Raw genomic sequence first — 18,281 nt, 5'->3', positions numbered from 1 at the left:
TTTGAACAATACTAATAGTTTTGATTTAAAAAAAATGATGTGTTTATTTTTGTATTTTTTTTAAGTACAACATTAATATAACATATATAATATATTTAATTTTTTTTTATGTTAGTACAGGTACACCAATTATATATTATAATATAATTTATATAATATATTAAGTTTTTTAAATATATATTTATTACACGGTTCGGTTAACCAGTAACCGCGGTTTTTGAACACCTTGAACCGAAACCGGTACCTATCTATTTTTTTAACCATTAAGAAAACCACCGGTTGGTTAACCGCTTTTTTCGGTTCGGATTATCGGTTTTCTGTTCGATTACCGGTTTTTCCGGTTTATTTGCCCACCCCTAATTGGAAGGGCAAAATGACCAATTTAAATAAGTTAAAGGGACTAGAGAAACATTAGATCTAAAATAAATTGTAATTTCTGAATTTGGAAAATTATCTTGTCAATTTTTTCTTTTATAAACAAAAATTATCAAAAGAAAAAAAAAATAGAAAAGGCGTCCATTGTCTAATGGATAAGACAGAAGTCTTCTAAATCTTTATTATAGATGCAAATTCTATTGAATGCAAATTTTTTCTGTATATTAGGCGGTGTTCTTTATTATTTAATTTTAATAACAATCAGTTCAGTAGCAATCAGTTTAGTTCAATTCAGTTCAGTTCAGCATTTAGTTTCAGCATCCAATTTCAGTAATTTATCATTACTTATTATAACTATAATTATTTATATATAATTTATTATTATTATAATTATTATTTATCTATAATTTATCGTTATTTATTATTATTATTTATAGTTTATCATTATCTATAAATTAGATAAAAGTTAAGAAATGATAGTTTATTAAAGTATATATCCTCTAATAAAAAAATAAATTTAAATTATGCATCCATATTTGAAAATTAGGAATTGCATCTATGTTATGAATTATTTCTCAAATTTACCCAATTTATCAATGTTAGGGATAAAATTACACTATTTTAGACGTTAAAGGTAAAATTACTCCTGACCCAAAACGTTAGGGTATTTTTGTACATTAATCCTTCATTGTAATAAAAAGTTAAGAGTTTGTATTTATATGAAAAATTGTATTTAATTTCATAGGCTTTAAATTATATGTAAATTTGTGTTTGTATGTAATTTGTATTTTTAATTTAAATTAGACTCATTTTTATTTAATTTCATAGGCTTTTATCGAACCAAGAATTTATCAAGCCGGACTTTTATTTGATATTCAATTTAGTTTTATCTTTAATAATATATTTATTTATTATTGATATTATTATTATTATTATTATTATTATTATTATTATTATTAGCTTAACCCTTTTTTTTGGTAGGGAATATCCCATTATTATTAGAATTATTATTATTATTATAAGCTTATTTTATAAGCTTATTAATGTCCAATATTATCATTAAAATTATTTTATAGTCTAATATCATCATTATTGTAGCATTCGGTTAAGTTTGGTAGCATTCAGTTAAATTCAGTTCAGTATTCAGTAGCATTCAATTCAGTTCAGTTTTTTCAATGATAAAGAACAGAACTTTTTTTTTTTTTGAAATCAGAACAGAACCTTAGTATTATATCATTTTAGTAGTATATCATATATTAGTATTATGTATTTCATATTGCTATTATATTTAGCCCGTTTCACTTACACGCGGACAAACGTGGATAAATATTCGGCCCATAATCCGAATATCCCTAACAAATATTATAAATCATGCTAGAGTAATAGTACACGGTACAAAGAAAATATGATAGCAATCCTATATACGACAACCACTCATAAAAGGAGAAAAAATAAAAAACTACAAATTAAACAAATTATCAAATATACCATAATAGATCAATAAAATAATTTATTCAATAAAAAAGCAAAACAAACAAATAAGACGTATATTTTCCGGCTAAAAGCCGAAAGAAAACTCCAAAACCTGAATAAAAAAAATTAGAGTCTTTTGATGGCTAGGTTTAGGTCTCAAATTTTTAGTTCTATTCTAAATTTTGTTGATTTCAGCTAAAAATTGGTGAAATCTATTTTACATTGGGAAATTTATATTAAGGGATCGGTTCTTAACATATTTTCATTAAAATTATATCATGTGGTGCAAAAATTCACGTGACACTGCAATTAAAATCAAGGCATAGTATCTATTTGCTCCCTACCTAAACCAAATATTTAAAGTCAATTAAAATCTTAAACTATTAAAACAATAATCAGGTCTGTGAACTAAACAAAAATCATCAATTGAGTTCTCATTCTAAATAAAAATTATCAATTGAGACCTCATCGAAAATCATTCGGTTGAACAGTGTTAGACCATCTTTCTCAAACTCATTTTGAACCTCTCAAACTCATTTTGAATCAACATGTATATTATTACAGTCTATATCAAATAATCACAGTTTTTTATTTTAGGATAAGATGAAGACTTAATTGATAATTGTTGTTTAGTTCAGATACCTGATTGGTGATTTTGATAGTTTAGGGATCTAATTGACTTTGAAGTGTTAGTTTAGGAACCTAAATGGATATAATGCCTAAAATCAAACTAGAAAATTTTAATTCTATTGAAAATATTAAAAATTCATTTTTACAAATATAATGTTACCCTTAAGTACAATTAATTTTTGACAATATATAAGTAGACATTTTCATGAGATGAGCTACCCGTCTAGGTCTAAGTTCCCTAGACCTGAAAAATTATCCTTAAACCTTATCCAGGCCCGTTAAACCCGAACCGACCCAGCTCAGAGAATTATAAAAATAGCCAGCCCGTCTATTAATAATAACTAATAAATTTAGATATTTAGATATTTATATTTATTTTGAAATATAAATTTTATTTTATATTATTAAAAATTGTACAAATATATTTATGTTGACTTATATAGATTAGACTTGAGATTTGATTTTTGAATGCGAACTTAACCCTCTTAAATTAAGAGTGGAATGGGCTAGACTTGGATTGAACAATTTTAGGTGAAAGTCCGATAGGTTCCACCCAAACCCGACCCCTGAACAAGTCTATTCATAAGTGGTGATATCACAAAAATTTTCATGATACATGTAGACCAATCAAACACATGAACCGATCAGACTAACTGTAACCTATTTGAAACAGATCCGATTTAAGCGTTTTAGTTAGATTTGATATATCCATATTTACTTTTAAGAAAATAATTCATAGGGTCAAATACATGAATATCATAATTAAGTACTGAATTACAATATATCATCAACTTAATTCTTAATATGTCATTATTTTCTATATATTAGATCATAATTTAAAAACTTTAGACTCCATTTCATAAATCATAAACTCTAGAAAATATATTTTAGACTTCTAATTTTTAAATTCTAATCCTTAAAATATATTAAAAGTACCGATTTTAACATAGTTATAAATAATTTTTAAAACATGAATTTCTCAGTAATTTTCCCCAATTCATATGCCAAGAGTGAAATTCCAACATTGATCTATAAAGTGGAAGGATGTATAACTAACATTGATAAAATCAAGGGTAAAGTTCAAATAAAACCCATGTGATTTCATTAAGTTTCAGATAAAAGACTGTGGTTTACTTTTTATCAAAATGGAGATTGAGGTTTTTAACTTTAACAAAATAAGGACTTTTTCGATTGATACTATTAAAATCACCTTTGACGACTTAAAAAATAACATATTTTAAAAAATACTAATATTCTAAGCAACTTTAATTCTTCAACTTTTTTATTTTGAGATTGTTTAGATGATGTTTGGTAAAGAGAGAGAAAGTTAATGTTTAGAGAGAGAAAGTTTCAAAAAATATGATTTTCGAAAATCGAAAATGTAGTTCCATAGAAAATATAACATTGAACAACTTTAATTCTTGAAAGTTTACATTTTAAGGTCGTTAAAGATGGTTTTAATAGCATTAATTCAAGTTTGAAACCTCAATACTTGTTTTGACGAAAAGTAAACCTTTATCTGAAAATTAGTGAAACACAGAGGTTTTATTTCAACTTAACCCTAAAATCAATTGAGGCCTTACTTAGGGTTTGAGTTGAGATATCCATTGAAGGACTTAACTGACATTAAGTGTTAAAATATTGGACTGAACATGAACTAATTGGGGCTTATCGCAAGCAAGTTGAAGAATTCTGGGCATGAATCAGAAAATCCCAACTGGAATCCTTAATAATGAAAGTAGGAAAAATAAGAAAAAGTAGGAGGAGAAAATGTGGGTGTAAACCAGGCCCCCAAATCAGAGAAAAATCAGAGGGAGCAGACATGTCGACCCATAATTCAATTTCTGTGCACACAACCATGCTTCCTTCATTTTCTTTATTTTCCAGAGCATCGGCTTATTGTGCACAGGTTTTTCTAAATTTCTAATAACTCATTCATGTAATTCTACTATTACTAGCTCTACAAGACAAATAAAAAATGAGAAATTGAGATTGAATGTCAATATGAACCAACTAGGTAAGCTTTATATAGGCTCGGAAGTGTGGTGGAGGCGGCTAACTAATTCTCTATATATTCTTCAGCTTATTAGGGTTTCACACTTGCTTGTTTCTCGGGAGACTTAAAAGCCCAAAACAAGCACTTGTACTATACTGATCCAAGTTTTAAATCAGATTGTTTTAATATTTTTCTGTACTAAATTAGTGGGCTTTGGCCCAATTTGGCATTCTTTATTCAAATTAGGTATCAACATACACTTACCCTTTTTCTTTTTTAAGAAATGAATTTATTTTCCATATTTATATTTAATAATTTTTGTTGACAGTTTGTCCGATTTCTCGGTTCGAGGCTTGTTAGGTACCCTTTTAGGTGGATTCTCTCTCAATTAAAGCTTTCTACGTATGCTAGAACTCGAATCTGTATATTTAATTTTTTTTTTTTGATAAAGCTTTATATTTAATTTTTAAATGCACAAATGTGTGATCAAAATATATAACTTTAATCAATTGGCTTTCTACATACATTAGCTTATTTAACTTACATAAAGTGATCTATTGACTATTTGGATTTGTTTAAAGTTGACCTATTAATCCCTTAAATTTGCTTACGGTTTTCTATTATCCTTATAATTTGATTAAAGTTGCATACATTTTAATTTGCATAATTTTTTTTTTTCAGCTCAAACGTTTTGTAAGTTTATGAAGCTCATGATGTATGGAGACCCCAATGGGCAATGTTAGTACACGATCGAACATCAATAAATAGAAATAAGTTCATTTTATAACCAGTAGTAAGCATTTTATCTACGTTTTTCCTTCAACAATGATAAGAGGAAAGGAAAGGAATGAATCAAGCCGAGTAACTCTATAAAGCTAAATCCTTAGAGCAACTCTAGTGGTTGGAGGGTTGCACACCCTCCAACCACTCCACCTCACTAATTTCTAACAACCCTCTCAACAAAACAACTCAAAAAAAAAAAATCATTTCTAGTGGTTAGTCACAATCACGTGTCCCACACGTCATATAATATTTAATTTTCATTATTTTTAATCAATTGATCTATTTTATAATAATAATAAAATTCATTAATGAATTAATATTAATTAAATAAAAATCTACCAATATTTAATATTAATCGAATAAATTTATATAATTTGAATAATTTATTTAATTGGATTTAAAAATTAATAGGTAAATATAATTTATTTTCTCCGAATTTTAATCGATTTTAGTAATTAACAAAAGTGCATTACATTAAGGAAACGTACATTTGAAAAAAACGAACAAGGTAAATGCATTAAATTAAAAGGAAAACATGATTGAAAGAGTAAAATTTTCCAACGTTCAAGTAGTAATATCGGTGATTCCGAAACGTTCCCAAATGTGCTTAACTAGATCCAATTTTAGTTGACCGGTCATGTTTCTATCGCGGATTTGTAAATCCCTTGCGAGATAAGCAGCAAAATCCGGAACAGGCCCATGTTGAATGTCATCAGAAACTATGGGCTCAGAAAATTCCTTAGTTGGAAAGTTTCTTGAGTAAATGTGTCTCTCATTTTCAACAATCATGTTATGTAATATTACACAAGCATCCATAATGTCGTGGAGTTTTTTTATGCCAAGTACGTGCTGGTCCACGTACTATTGCAAATCGGGCTTGAAGTACCCCGAATGCTCATTCAACATCTTTCCGTGCGCTCGCATGCCTTTGTTTGTAACATATTCGTTTCGGGTCATTAGCATGTGGAAAGCTTTTCACAAAAGCAGCCCATTCGGGATAGATACCATCAGTTAGATAATAGCCCATATTATATGACTTGTTGTTAACAGTAAACTGAACCGTTGGTGTTGTTCCTTTTAAATTATCTTGGAACATATTGGATCTGCTCAAAACATTAAGGTCATTATTGGACCCAGCAACACCGAAATATGCGTGCCAAATCCAAAGCATATGAATGGGAGGACTCGAAGCATATGATATATTAGGATCATATTGAAAATTACGTGGAATAGGTCAGATTGGAGAACTTTGAGAATTATAAGTAGTTGGGGCCGGGTTTTGGGAATTTGGATTCGCTACGTTTTGAGAATTTGGAACGTAAGAATAATATTGACTGTATTCATCATTGGAATCCATTGTATAAAAATATATTAAGAGTAGAAGATGGTTTTTAGATTGAATGTGATTTTTATGGGTTAAATGAGATGTTTTATAGTATAAATAAAATATTACCGTTGATATCAAATTATGTACCAAAAAAAATTGAATTCAAAATATTACCGTTCTGTTTTATATATATACTAGATAGATACCCTCACTTCGTTTCGGAACAAAAAAAATTTATATATTACAATATTATTTATTCAAATACAATATTTTAATATTATATCACAAAACCACAAAAAAAAAAAAAAAACCATAATTAATTACACACAATAAATAGAACCACATAAACATTTATTTAATTACACAGAATAAACAATTAACATAAAATTCTTCAAATACATCTATATAAACATTGATGTAAATAAAGTAGCAAACTTGAGCCGGAAAAATATCTAAACTACTAAAGGAAAACATATAATGAAATTTTAAATTAAAAAAATACTTATTTCTTATTCTTGTTCCAAATTAATTATATTATATCCTTGTGTTGATATATACATAAAAAAAAAATAAGTATTCAACTTTTGTTTTTCTCAATTTTTTACAAAACCATCGAAGTTTCATTTCCTTTTATTCTTGAAACTTAATTAAAATCACTTGTATGTGAACCAAAAATAATTACACACATACAGAGTATAGAGTAAAAATTACATAAGTTCATTGAGTGCTTTTTATGCATAATTTGCTCAAAAAAAGTTAAAACCCACTTTATAGCTCAAAATCTATGGATTTTAGAAAATGACACAATATACAATAAACAGATGCATGTGAAAATTCCTGATACAATAAATATTTACAAAAAAAAGTGAACTAAGAAAACATGCTTTTTTTCTTTTGAATAAAGAAAACATGCTTAAGATATCAATCCAGCAAGCTTAACATTGAAGCTTAATGGTATGAACTTCTTTGCTAAACATTGTATGACGTTGAAGCTTAACTAATGGTAGCAACTTAATTTTTAGGCTTGAATAATCTTAGTAACTAAAAAATTTGACAAACATAAACTTAACATGACCACAAATAAATAATTAGAGATACAATGTGTTAGGAATAAAAAAATCAAAAACTCAAATCTCGGAATAATTTGGAAACCTTTCGCCACGAATAAATTGGGTTCAATATCATTCTCATCGGATCCTATTAATATGAAAAGTTGAGCTACATTTTTCAATTTGGGGGCGAATCTAAATGTGTGAGCCAACTAATCCATATGGAAAATTGCCCCAATACTTAGCATTAGTAATTTTTCATGGTGCTTAATTAGCAGTATGTTATGTGATTAACTTAAACTATTCCTATAGATCTCAAAGATGGATTTATTTCATTTGTATCTTTGCAAATTCAATTTATTCTTTCCACTTGACATGATATTTATCAACTTATTTATTAATATAGAAAGTCAAATCCCAAACGGGTTGCTCATTCCAAAGCTACCCGAACAACAAAAGCATAAAGAGAACCCTCATACTTTTTAATTCAATTACACTTCTTACAAAAAATTCCCAATTCTCAATGAAAAATCAATAACCCCTGTGATCATTCGGATTTCATCAAACCTCTTCTTTGTCACTGGATGCTTTTCAATGTATTCTTCTGTTAGTTGCCCAAAAAGGAACATTTAAGCAAAAAGATCTCCAAATTTGACAAAAAAATAAAAAATAGCACACTCAGATGGATGAGAAATGACAAAAAAAATCTGTGAAAACATCAGAAAAAACATATGAACTAACGGAAACCGGCGACAATGGGGAAGCTAACAACAAATTACCTGGTACGGAAATAGTGAAGAAGTAATATCTTTGACGTCTAACAAAAACACGATTGGAAATTTTGATTCTACAGAAACAAAAGGACAGCAAAAAGCAATCAAAATAGGGGAAAACAGTCTATTATAAAGCATGGTCTGAGAAGCACACAGACAAAAAAAAAAGCTTACCTGTAAATATCTTCCATGGAAAGCAAAACAAACACGTCGCCGACGATGAGAATTAGCAGAAATCGGTTCCTTAAAAGCACCAGCCATATCTGTTCAGGGTTTTACTGTATCAAAAGAGAATTCAAGATAGATAAAGACGATGAGAAAGGATCAAAATGATAGGAAATGTTCCTTCCATGTAGTAGGGATCTGCTGGGTTTGAGAGAGAGAGAGAGAGAGATGAAGAGCACGAATTTCTAATGGAGAGATGATGAAGCGGGATGGCTGAGGCACGGATTTCTAGATAGGATAAAAGCTATTACGACATCGTTTTGCTGCTAGGTTGCTAGAAATTTTTGGTAGATATCAAGGGTAATACAGTCAACATGGATTAAAGGGCAACATTGGAAAAAATTTGGCACAAAATTGTCAATTTGACTGTTCCAATTATTCACTTTTATAGTTATGTATAATATGAAACCTGAAAAAAAAAAAATATAGTATTAAATTGATTCATGAACCAATTTTGAATATAGTATTAAATTGGTTCACAACCAATTTTTAATTAAAATATTAACAACATGTGCCACTGCAGGTTTATCGGTCACTTTCTTTTCCTTTTCAAAGTTTAACGCGTCATTTTACAGAATTAATACACACGCTCATACTTTTTCCTTCACAGCACAATTCCAAATTTTATTCTTAATATATGATGAAACATTTTTTTTCCCAAACAGGTCGCTGGATTGAGCGACCTGCTAGGATTTGGGGAGTCTCCAGCCTTCCCCTCTACTGGTTGGAGACTCCCTAAAAATTACAAAGTGGTCCAAAATAGGATCACTAGAGTTGCTCTTAGGTGTTGGATTACTAGGCCTGCTGCTACTTCCAAAGGTAAGGATTCCCAATAATATAAATCTTGAATCCATCAAAGTGAAATTGACTACAAATAGGTTTTCAATGCTTCTCCATGCCCAACAAGATGCGCCAACCTCAAGATGCTTTGACTTCTCCACTTGTGATGACAAATATGAATTCACTCATGAGTTTGCGAGACATTTAAAGTTTACCGAGCCTCAAAAACTAGGGAATGTGGGTTGGTGCCTCGTCCTGGTCTGATAGCCAAAAGCAGTGCTTTAGTTTAGGTGGGATTTGAAGCCTTAGGAGATGACTCCTACCAATTAGCTACCCCCTCTCTTCCCTTTTATCATGCAAGTCATAATTAGGGTGCACTCGAGCCGAACCGAGACCGAACAGAGGCAGGCTCGGCTCGGCTCGAAAAGTATTGAGATCGGGCTCGGCTCAGCTCGTCGAGCCTAAAATATTAGAGCTCGGCTCGAGCTCGATATAGGTTCGGCTCGAGTTCGAAGCTCGTCGAGCTGCTCGTTTTGATTTTTAAAAAAAAAACATTTTTGAATATACTTGTTAAAACAAAGAAAACCAAAGCGGTCCAAGCTAAACTTGTTAAACCCAATAAAACCAAACGGTATCCCCCTACAACAACAACAACAACAACAAAGCCTTAGTCCCGAAATGATTCGGGGTCGGCTAACATGAACCATCATATAAAACCGTGAAAATCAAGTCGTGTCAGCGACACAGATTCGCTCCCTCCACTCCGTCCTATCCACTACCATATTTTCCTCAATTCCCAATAAACTCATATCACTCTCGATCACCCTCCTCCAAGTTTGCTTAGGTCTTCCCCTACCCCTCACCACTACATCTCTTTGCCACTCTTCGGTTCTCCTAACCGGCGCATCAAGCGTTCTACGTCTCACATGGCCAAACCACCTTAGTCGGTTTTCTCTCATTTTATTCTCAATAGATGTGACCCCTACTTTTGTCCTAATTATTTCATTACGCACCCGGTCCTTTCTCGTGTGACCACACATCCATCTCAACATACGCATCTCCGCCACCGACATCTTATGGATGTGGCAGTGTTTCACTGCCCAACACTCCGTACCATATAACAATGCTGGTCTAATTGCCGTCCGGTAGAATTTTCCCTTCAATCTATTAGGCATGCCGGGATCACAAAGGAAACCCGTAGCACTCTTCCACTTCGATCAACCAGCTTTAATCCTATGGGCAACATCTCCATCTACTTCTCCATCCGTTTGGATAATAGATCCTAAATACCGGAAGCAATCCGAGGCCTGAACAACTCTCCCATCTAGGGTGATTGTCCCTGCCTCCCTACTCCTACGGCCGCTAAACTTACACTCCAAATATTCTGTCTTACTTCGACTCAACTTAAAGCCTCTAGATTCTAGAGTTTGCCTCCATAGTTCCAACTTCATCTCCACTCCTTCTTTCGTCTCATCAACCAACACAATATCATCTGCAAACAGCATGCACCATGGTATACCATCTTGAAGTGAACTTGTTAGTTCATCCATAACGATGGCAAAAAGAAATGGGCTTAGTGCGGAACCTTGATGCACTCCAATCGTAATAGGAAACTCTTCAGTTTTTCCAACACTAGTACGTACACTCGTGCATACTCCCTCATACATGCTCATACAATTGTATTAGCCCGCTTTGACTTATCAATTTAAGTCAGTTTTGTTTTGCTGCTGCTATGCTTTATTTATAGCATCTACTCTTTGGTTAGTTTCCTCATCTTTCCGATGTGAGATACCATTTTCATCTCAAATTCTCATAGTTATTAATTGGACCCTTCACAGCACTTCATCCCTCTCAAATCAAATACTTTTTTTCTCTCCTGTTCTTAACTTTTTTATTATTTCAGCCTCTTAAAAAAATTCTTATTATCTTTACTCTTTAACTTCTTATTATTCAGTCCTTTAACATCTTAAAATAATTTAGGTTATTTGTTATTTTTAACTTAATTCGGTTTGTTCGGTTTAAACCGAACTGAACCGCATATTTCGGTTCAGTTTTAATTCGATTTTACCTATTATCCAGTTCGGTGTCGGTTTGAATTATTTTGATCATTTCGGTATTCGTTTTTTTTATTCGGTTCGGTTTTGTACCGATGCACGCCCCTAGACGTGAGATTTGAGAAATGAGAGGTTAGATGACAATGTAATGAGAATTCAAGTCATTTTTCTATGTAATGGGGATTACAAGATTTCTTCAACAAAATTTAACTCAAGGTTTTCTCATTCCATTACAATGAAATTGTAATATGCAACCAAACATGGTAATAAGCCTTCAATGTAATGGCCATTCCATTACGAAGCTCATTACGTCTTACCAAACGACACCTTAGTTTTCAAAGTTTATCGATGACCATCAAAGGAATAGAATGGAATGATTAAACTCATTTTGAATTAATTGTAAAAGTTTTCAAGAAAAAAATCAAATCTTTCCGTAAGAGCCCAACTAGGGCATTTGAAATAGAGGTAAATAGTCTAATATAGTAAAACTTCTATAAATGCATATCCTTGGGACCGGAAAAAAATATTCATTAAGCGAGATTATTTATTTATCGATAAATGAATAAATTATTCATTTATCGATAAATTAATAAATTATTCATTTATCGATAAATATTCATTAGATATGTAATTATCTTGTTTAGGAAATATATTATTTGATTGATTTGTAATTATCACATTAGCGTAATTACAAATCAATCAAATAATTATAGGCATAATTATAGGTACAATTATAGGTCTTGTTTTTTTTGTAAACTCTTGGGTATTTATTTTTTTTTTTTGGTAGAAAAGGAAAAGAAAAACGAACAACAACAAACTACCCAGGAATTAGCCTAGGGAAGCTAACCCCAATTCTATCTTCTAAGAGAAGAGGAGAGATGAAACTAGGGGAAACAGGAAGGGTAGTAACGCCTAACGTCCCTTCATGGCCCCCCGCCGCCAAGCGATCAGCAACACGATTCTGCTCTCTAAAAATGTGTCTGAACTCTACGAACTCAAAGGAGGAGCAAAGCCTTTTAATAGCTTTGATGAGGTTGCGACTGTTAAGACCCATAGAATGATTCTCAGAAATCATTTTGATTGCTTCCAAATTATCAGACTCCACAGAGAGCCTCTTAACACCCAGCCTTTTAGCAAGATTCACTACTAGAAAATACCTATTTACTGACGGAATTCCGTCAAAATATTTCCGTCAAACATTGCTGACGGAATTTTTTGACGGAATGACAATTCCGTCAAACAATCATGGCAGGAAAATTCCCGCCACTTTATCTGACGAAAATTATTCACGAAAAGTTTTTCCATCAAATGATTTGGTGAATTCTGACGGAAAAAATGTACATTCTGACGGAAATATTGTCAATTTCGTGATTTTGAACAATTAATATATTTTCACATTATTAAACTAAAAATCATATTTTTTTTTAGTTTATTTTTTTATTTTGGTTGAAGATGGATTTATAAAATTTATATATATATTTACGTAATAAATTATTAGTATTATATAACTCTAATGCATTTATATAAGAAATATATGTTTAAATTCAATTGACATTTTAATTCTAAGTTAATCGATTTGAAAATTGGTAAATAAATTTGTGCTTTATTTACTATACATATGATGTCAAAATTCTATAATCATATTACACTAAATATATAGAAAATGAAGATTAAAGAAAATAAAAAAAAAACATTGAAAACAGTGGTATCATTTTGATAAATTTTAAATTCATCCAGATATATAATTGATAAATTATATATCATTATATTCTTAGGGAATGGGTTAAATTGAAACTTAAATAAGTTAAAGGGTGGTAATTGTGATGGGGAAGGATTTAATCGAGTGAAATAAAATAAAGGGGGTCGAACTTAAAACATAAAAAAACAGGAGGGGTCAGTTCGTAATAAATGAAAGTATGTATGGACTGGTTTGAGATAAATAGGGGTATAAATTCATAAGTTTAGGGTTAACCCTAAACCTTATTCACACACAGCCGCCCTCTTTTTCCCTTCTCCTTGTTTCTCCATCTTTCACAAAGAAAAAACAGCCATGGCCGGACCTTCTGCCACCGTCGTCGGCCATGGTCGTTCCATCCTCTATATGGGCTGTTCGCGTTGTCTGCCCGCTGTGCGTTTTCTTGACTGTTTAGTTGCTTCGTCTCTACTGCCGTTGGTGTCGAGGTAAATCGATTCTTCTTCTTTTTCATATTACGTTTTGGTTAGATCTATATTGTTTAAGCTATATACTTATCTTGTTTTGACTTTTATGTTTCCATTAGATCCATGCTATACAACTGATTTTTATTTCTTTATTTTATTATTTTTAAAAACATGGAGGGGTATTTGGATGTACAAATAGATTGAGCAAGCCAAAAACTCACTGTTTGATGTTTTGAGGAAGAAAGTTCAGTGTACTTTTGCTTTTTCTTATTGTTTCATTATCATTTTAGCTCATCTTCTTATTTCACTTATTTTGGAACTATTTTTTTTTATTAGATTAGGCATTAATCATTTTATTTATTTTTTATGTGGATGTGTATTTTCTCATTTTTGTATGTTTTTTTTAGTTTCAACAGGAATTTAAGGACTTTGATTTTCTTTGTGGCTTTTTTGCATCTTCTGATGTAGATTTCTATTTTTTAATTTGCTTTGAATATTAAAGAATATGAGCTATACATCTTCGATCCGTCTACGATCTCCTTTTATGGTGATATTATTTTTTTATTGATGACCATCCGATCATCCTCGAGTTTGTTAACTATTTATATGGTAATGTTATTTTCTTAGATGACCATCCGGTCATCATCTGACCTGTGAACTATTCATATTTAATATAGGTTCTTATTTTTAGTAAGATCTGTTTAGATTCAGTTTAGTTCCTTGTTTCTTCTTATGTTTAAAAGTTGATTTTTGTTATTTACAGATGTACAAACGGGGTTGAATTTGGAGCCAAAGCAAATATTTCTTATTTATGGAACTGATATTCACTTTTGGCCTACTAATAATTCTGTGTTTTATTATTTTGCTTTTCCATGTAGTGGTTTGAGATTTGGGATTGCTGTTGAAGCAATGCAGGTAAGCGGTTTGATGTTATTCGATTTACGAATATTGTGTTTCATTGTGTGATTTGTTTAACAGTCTCTCCAAACTAGTTTGGGATTTTTGTTATCCCAAACTGTGTTGAATCAAACTTCCTTATCATGTTTTTTTCTTGCCACGGAGACTTCTTCAACCTCACTAACTTAGAGAAATGTTCATATTTACATATGTAGTTGTGTTCTCTTTTTTTAACAGGTATATATTCTACACTCATGAAGGAGGGCCATCAATATCAACATATTTTGATAGTTGAAGCATGTTGATGTATGGTGTATTTTTTTCGACAATATTTTTGTACATAATGTAAAACTTAAGATTACAATAGGTTTAGTTTATTAGGTTATTTTTGTAATTATGAATATATTTTTAAATTTATAATTATTAATATATACAAGTTTCGTTTATATTAATTATAATTTTGTGTATTTAAATTTATAAATTCTAAAACTAATTTCGCTGGAATAAAATGTAGCTACTATATTATGATTTTATCCTAAACCAAGAATTTGAAGAATTTTATTTTTTCAAATTTTATTTTAATAATTGACGGATGCTTCCGTCAAAATACCACCTTCTAACAGAAAATTATTCTGACGAAATATATTTTCGTCAGTATATCCGTCAAACGCGTTGACGGTTAGTAATGTCAATCAAAATGTCAGAACGTATTGACGAAAATTCCGTCAGACAACCGTCAGCCAATTCTGTCAGAGGACTGTCAAGACAAATCTTTGACGTGGATTTTATCCACGGATTTCATTCCGTCAAAATTCCGTCAGTAAATAAAGTTACTGACGGAATTTAGTTGTTTACTGACGGAATTTTCCGTCAGTAAATAGGTATTTTCTAGTAGTGATTGATTCCAGTAAGAATAGCCCAGAGCTCCGCAGAAAAGGAAGAACCCAACCCTAAATTCTGGGAGAACCCAGAAAGCCAGGCGCCCCCTGCATCTCTAAGCACACCTCCAGCCGCAATCTTACCGTTACTGAGGCAGGAACCATCAGTATTCAGCTTCACAACCCCCTCTCTTGGCCTGCTCCATCCCACGAGATGGACATCACAACACTGAGAGGCTCTGGCAAGGGACTCTCCTTTGAAACTATCGATAATAGAGAAAAGTTTTTTCGAGAAGAAATCAGCTAAGTTTGTCATAAAAACAGTTTTATCTCCAAAAATCTCCTCGTTTCTCCATTTCCAAACTTGGTGACAGATAATAGCAAAGAAAATATCATCGTGCTCCATGTATGGAAGCAACTTTCCTCTAACACCATCAGAGAACCAGTCGACCTCAGAATGTGCCATGAAGGAAGAGAAAATATGGTGTGGGAGAATTTTCCTCCAAACCTCTTTACTATTAGAGCAATCTCTAAGAGCATGGCACAAAGTCTCAACATGGCCTCTGCATCTACTGCAAGCTCCAGAATCAGCCAAGTGCCTTCTGTGCCTATCCGAATTAGTAAGAAGCTTGTCCTTAACGCCCAGCCACAGGAAACTCCTAATACGGAAAGGAACTTTAAGGGTCCAAATCGACTTCCACACATCCGAGGGAGGATCAGATCTAAAGAGAGAGAAAGCTTCAAAGGCCGATTTGCAAGAATAAACTCCATTGTTAGTCAGCGCCCAGTAGTGCCTATCCAAGTCTTCTTCTTGATTACTCACCTTCACTCCCCGCATTCTAAGGAGAGTCTCAAGGCTAAAGAAAGTATCAAACTTTGACCAGATCCAGTCCCCTTCCGAGTCAACCACATCGGCAATCCTCCAGTTGCGTATATCACTAGGCGGGGGGGAAGAACACACCTCAATTAATGGTTTATCCCCAATCCAGTTATCAAACCAGAAACTAATGGACTTACCATTCCCCACCTCCAGGCCAACTCCCGAGCAGAACTCATCAAACACAGCACTAAGTCCTTTCCAGAGGAAGGAACAATTAGCAACTCTCTCTTTCGGGCCCCCGAAGATTTTGTCTTTCCGATACTTACCATAAAGGAGGCGAACCCAAAGAGAGGAGGGGTTTTGCCACATACGCCAAAGGAGTTTCATTAATAAAACTTTATTATTGTCCTTTGCTTTCCTAATACCCAGACCCCCAGAATCTTTAGGCTGGCAAACCTCACTCCAAGGCACAAGATGGATCTTCCTGCCCTCCGCAGCTTCCCCCACAGGAACCTACGGTTAATCTTGTCAAGATCATTAAGCACAGGATCCGGAAGCTTACAAGCCTGCATGATGTGATTGGGAGCAGCACAATTAACAGATTGAATTAACGTGAGGCGGCCAGCGAGAGACAGAGTCTTGGCTTTCCAAGTGGCACACTTCGAATTAGCTTTATCCAAAGTCTCTTTGAAGGAGCCTTTAGACACACGCTCACTGTGGAGGGGAACGCCCAGATACTTCCCAAGAGAATCAGTAAGAGGAATACCTGAGAGATCACTTAATCTCTTACAGACTCTCTGATTCATATTTTTAGAGCACATCATCCTAGATTTCTGGATATTAAGCTTCTGCCTAGAGGCCGAACAAAAACAATCCAGAATATCCATAATGACTCTCAACTGCTCCTCATTACCCTCAAGAAAGATAAGGACATCATCTGCAAAGAATAAGTGAGTCACCTGGGGACAGAAGCTGTTGATCGCCACAGGGTGGAAACTCCCATTATCAATCGCATCCTGAATCAGGTGAGAGAGCCTCTCCATAGCAATAACAAAAAGGAAAGGGCTCATAGGATCCCCCTGACGGATTCCTCTGCCCGGGGAAAATTCCTCCGACATATCCCCATTGACCATAACTTGAAACACAAGAGAAGAAATACATATCTTAATTAAACTTCTCCAGCTGTCCGGGATTCTAGCTCTCTCAAGGCTCTCCATTAAGAAATCCCAATTAATTCGATCATATGCCTTCTCTAAATCCAGCTTCAGAGCCACAATGCCTTCCTCCCCTTCCTAATCTTCATCGTGTGGACCATCTCTTGGGCGATCACCATATTATCCATCATTTGTCTACCAGGCACAAAGCTACCCTGATTCTGACAAATGATCGCAGGAAGAATGCCACGGATTCTATTAGCCACCATCTTTGTAACAGTTTTGTAAAGAACATTACAAAGACTGATAGGTCTCATATGCAAAAAGGAAGAAGGCTTATCAATCTTAGGAATCAGAACCAGGAGGGTTCTATTAACCAGCTCAATATCCTTCGAACCACTGAACACCCCCAAGACAAAATTATAGATGCCTTCCTTCACGACATCCCAATGCTTATGGTAAAAGCCCGCCGGAAGACCATCAATCCCAGGAGCTTTAGAAGCCCCAATGCTGAAGATAGCTTGGTCAATCTCTTTTCGGGAAATAGGTTGAAAGGCCTCCTGACTACAATCCTCACTGATTAAAGGAAATGTAGCAATAGAGTGAGCCCTCTCCAAAAGAATAGGTTCCTCTTTGAACAGCTCTCTGTAGAAATCCAGGGCTAAGTTCCGAATAACCTCATCTTCATAAACCCAATCACAATTAGAATCCTTAATGGCCTCAATTCTATTTCTCTGCCTTCTGATCAGGGTAGAGAGATGGAAGTATTTGGTATTACGATCCCCATCTCTAATCCAAGACTTCCGAGACTTCTGGAACCAAAGGAACTCCTCCTGCCTAAGCACAGCCTCCAGCTCCTTCTGAAGGGTTCTGAGGAGGCCCTCAAGGCTATGATCAAACCTCCCCT

At 33.1% G+C, this 18,281-nt stretch overlaps 2 long non-coding RNA genes and 1 other non-coding gene across 3 annotated transcripts; 1 reads left to right on the top strand and 2 right to left on the bottom strand.

Moving 5' to 3' along the window:
* Positions 1-4,246: 4,246 nt before the first annotated feature.
* On the bottom strand, positions 4,247-4,351 carry LOC136201813 (small nucleolar RNA snoR100). Its single transcript, XR_010674151.1, has one exon. It is a non-coding gene; the product is annotated as a small nucleolar RNA snoR100 (small nucleolar RNA).
* A 3,661-nt stretch (positions 4,352-8,012) lies between these two features.
* On the bottom strand, positions 8,013-8,844 carry LOC136200607 (uncharacterized). Its single transcript, XR_010673403.1, has 3 exons — positions 8,581-8,844; positions 8,413-8,480; positions 8,013-8,237 (listed from the first exon to the last, which is right to left on the bottom strand). It is a non-coding gene; the product is annotated as an uncharacterized lncRNA (long non-coding RNA).
* Positions 8,845-13,460: 4,616 nt separating this feature from the next.
* On the top strand, positions 13,461-14,847 carry LOC136234860 (uncharacterized). The gene is made up of 3 exons (XR_010691501.1): positions 13,461-13,646; positions 14,389-14,540; positions 14,760-14,847. It is a non-coding gene; the product is annotated as an uncharacterized lncRNA (long non-coding RNA).
* Positions 14,848-18,281: the final 3,434 nt, after the last annotated feature.

This window comes from Euphorbia lathyris, chromosome 7, assembly GCF_963576675.1.
Source record: "Euphorbia lathyris chromosome 7, ddEupLath1.1, whole genome shotgun sequence".
NCBI classification, from domain to species: domain Eukaryota; kingdom Viridiplantae; phylum Streptophyta; class Magnoliopsida; order Malpighiales; family Euphorbiaceae; genus Euphorbia; species Euphorbia lathyris.
This window is presented reverse-complemented; position numbering and strand designations above follow the sequence as displayed.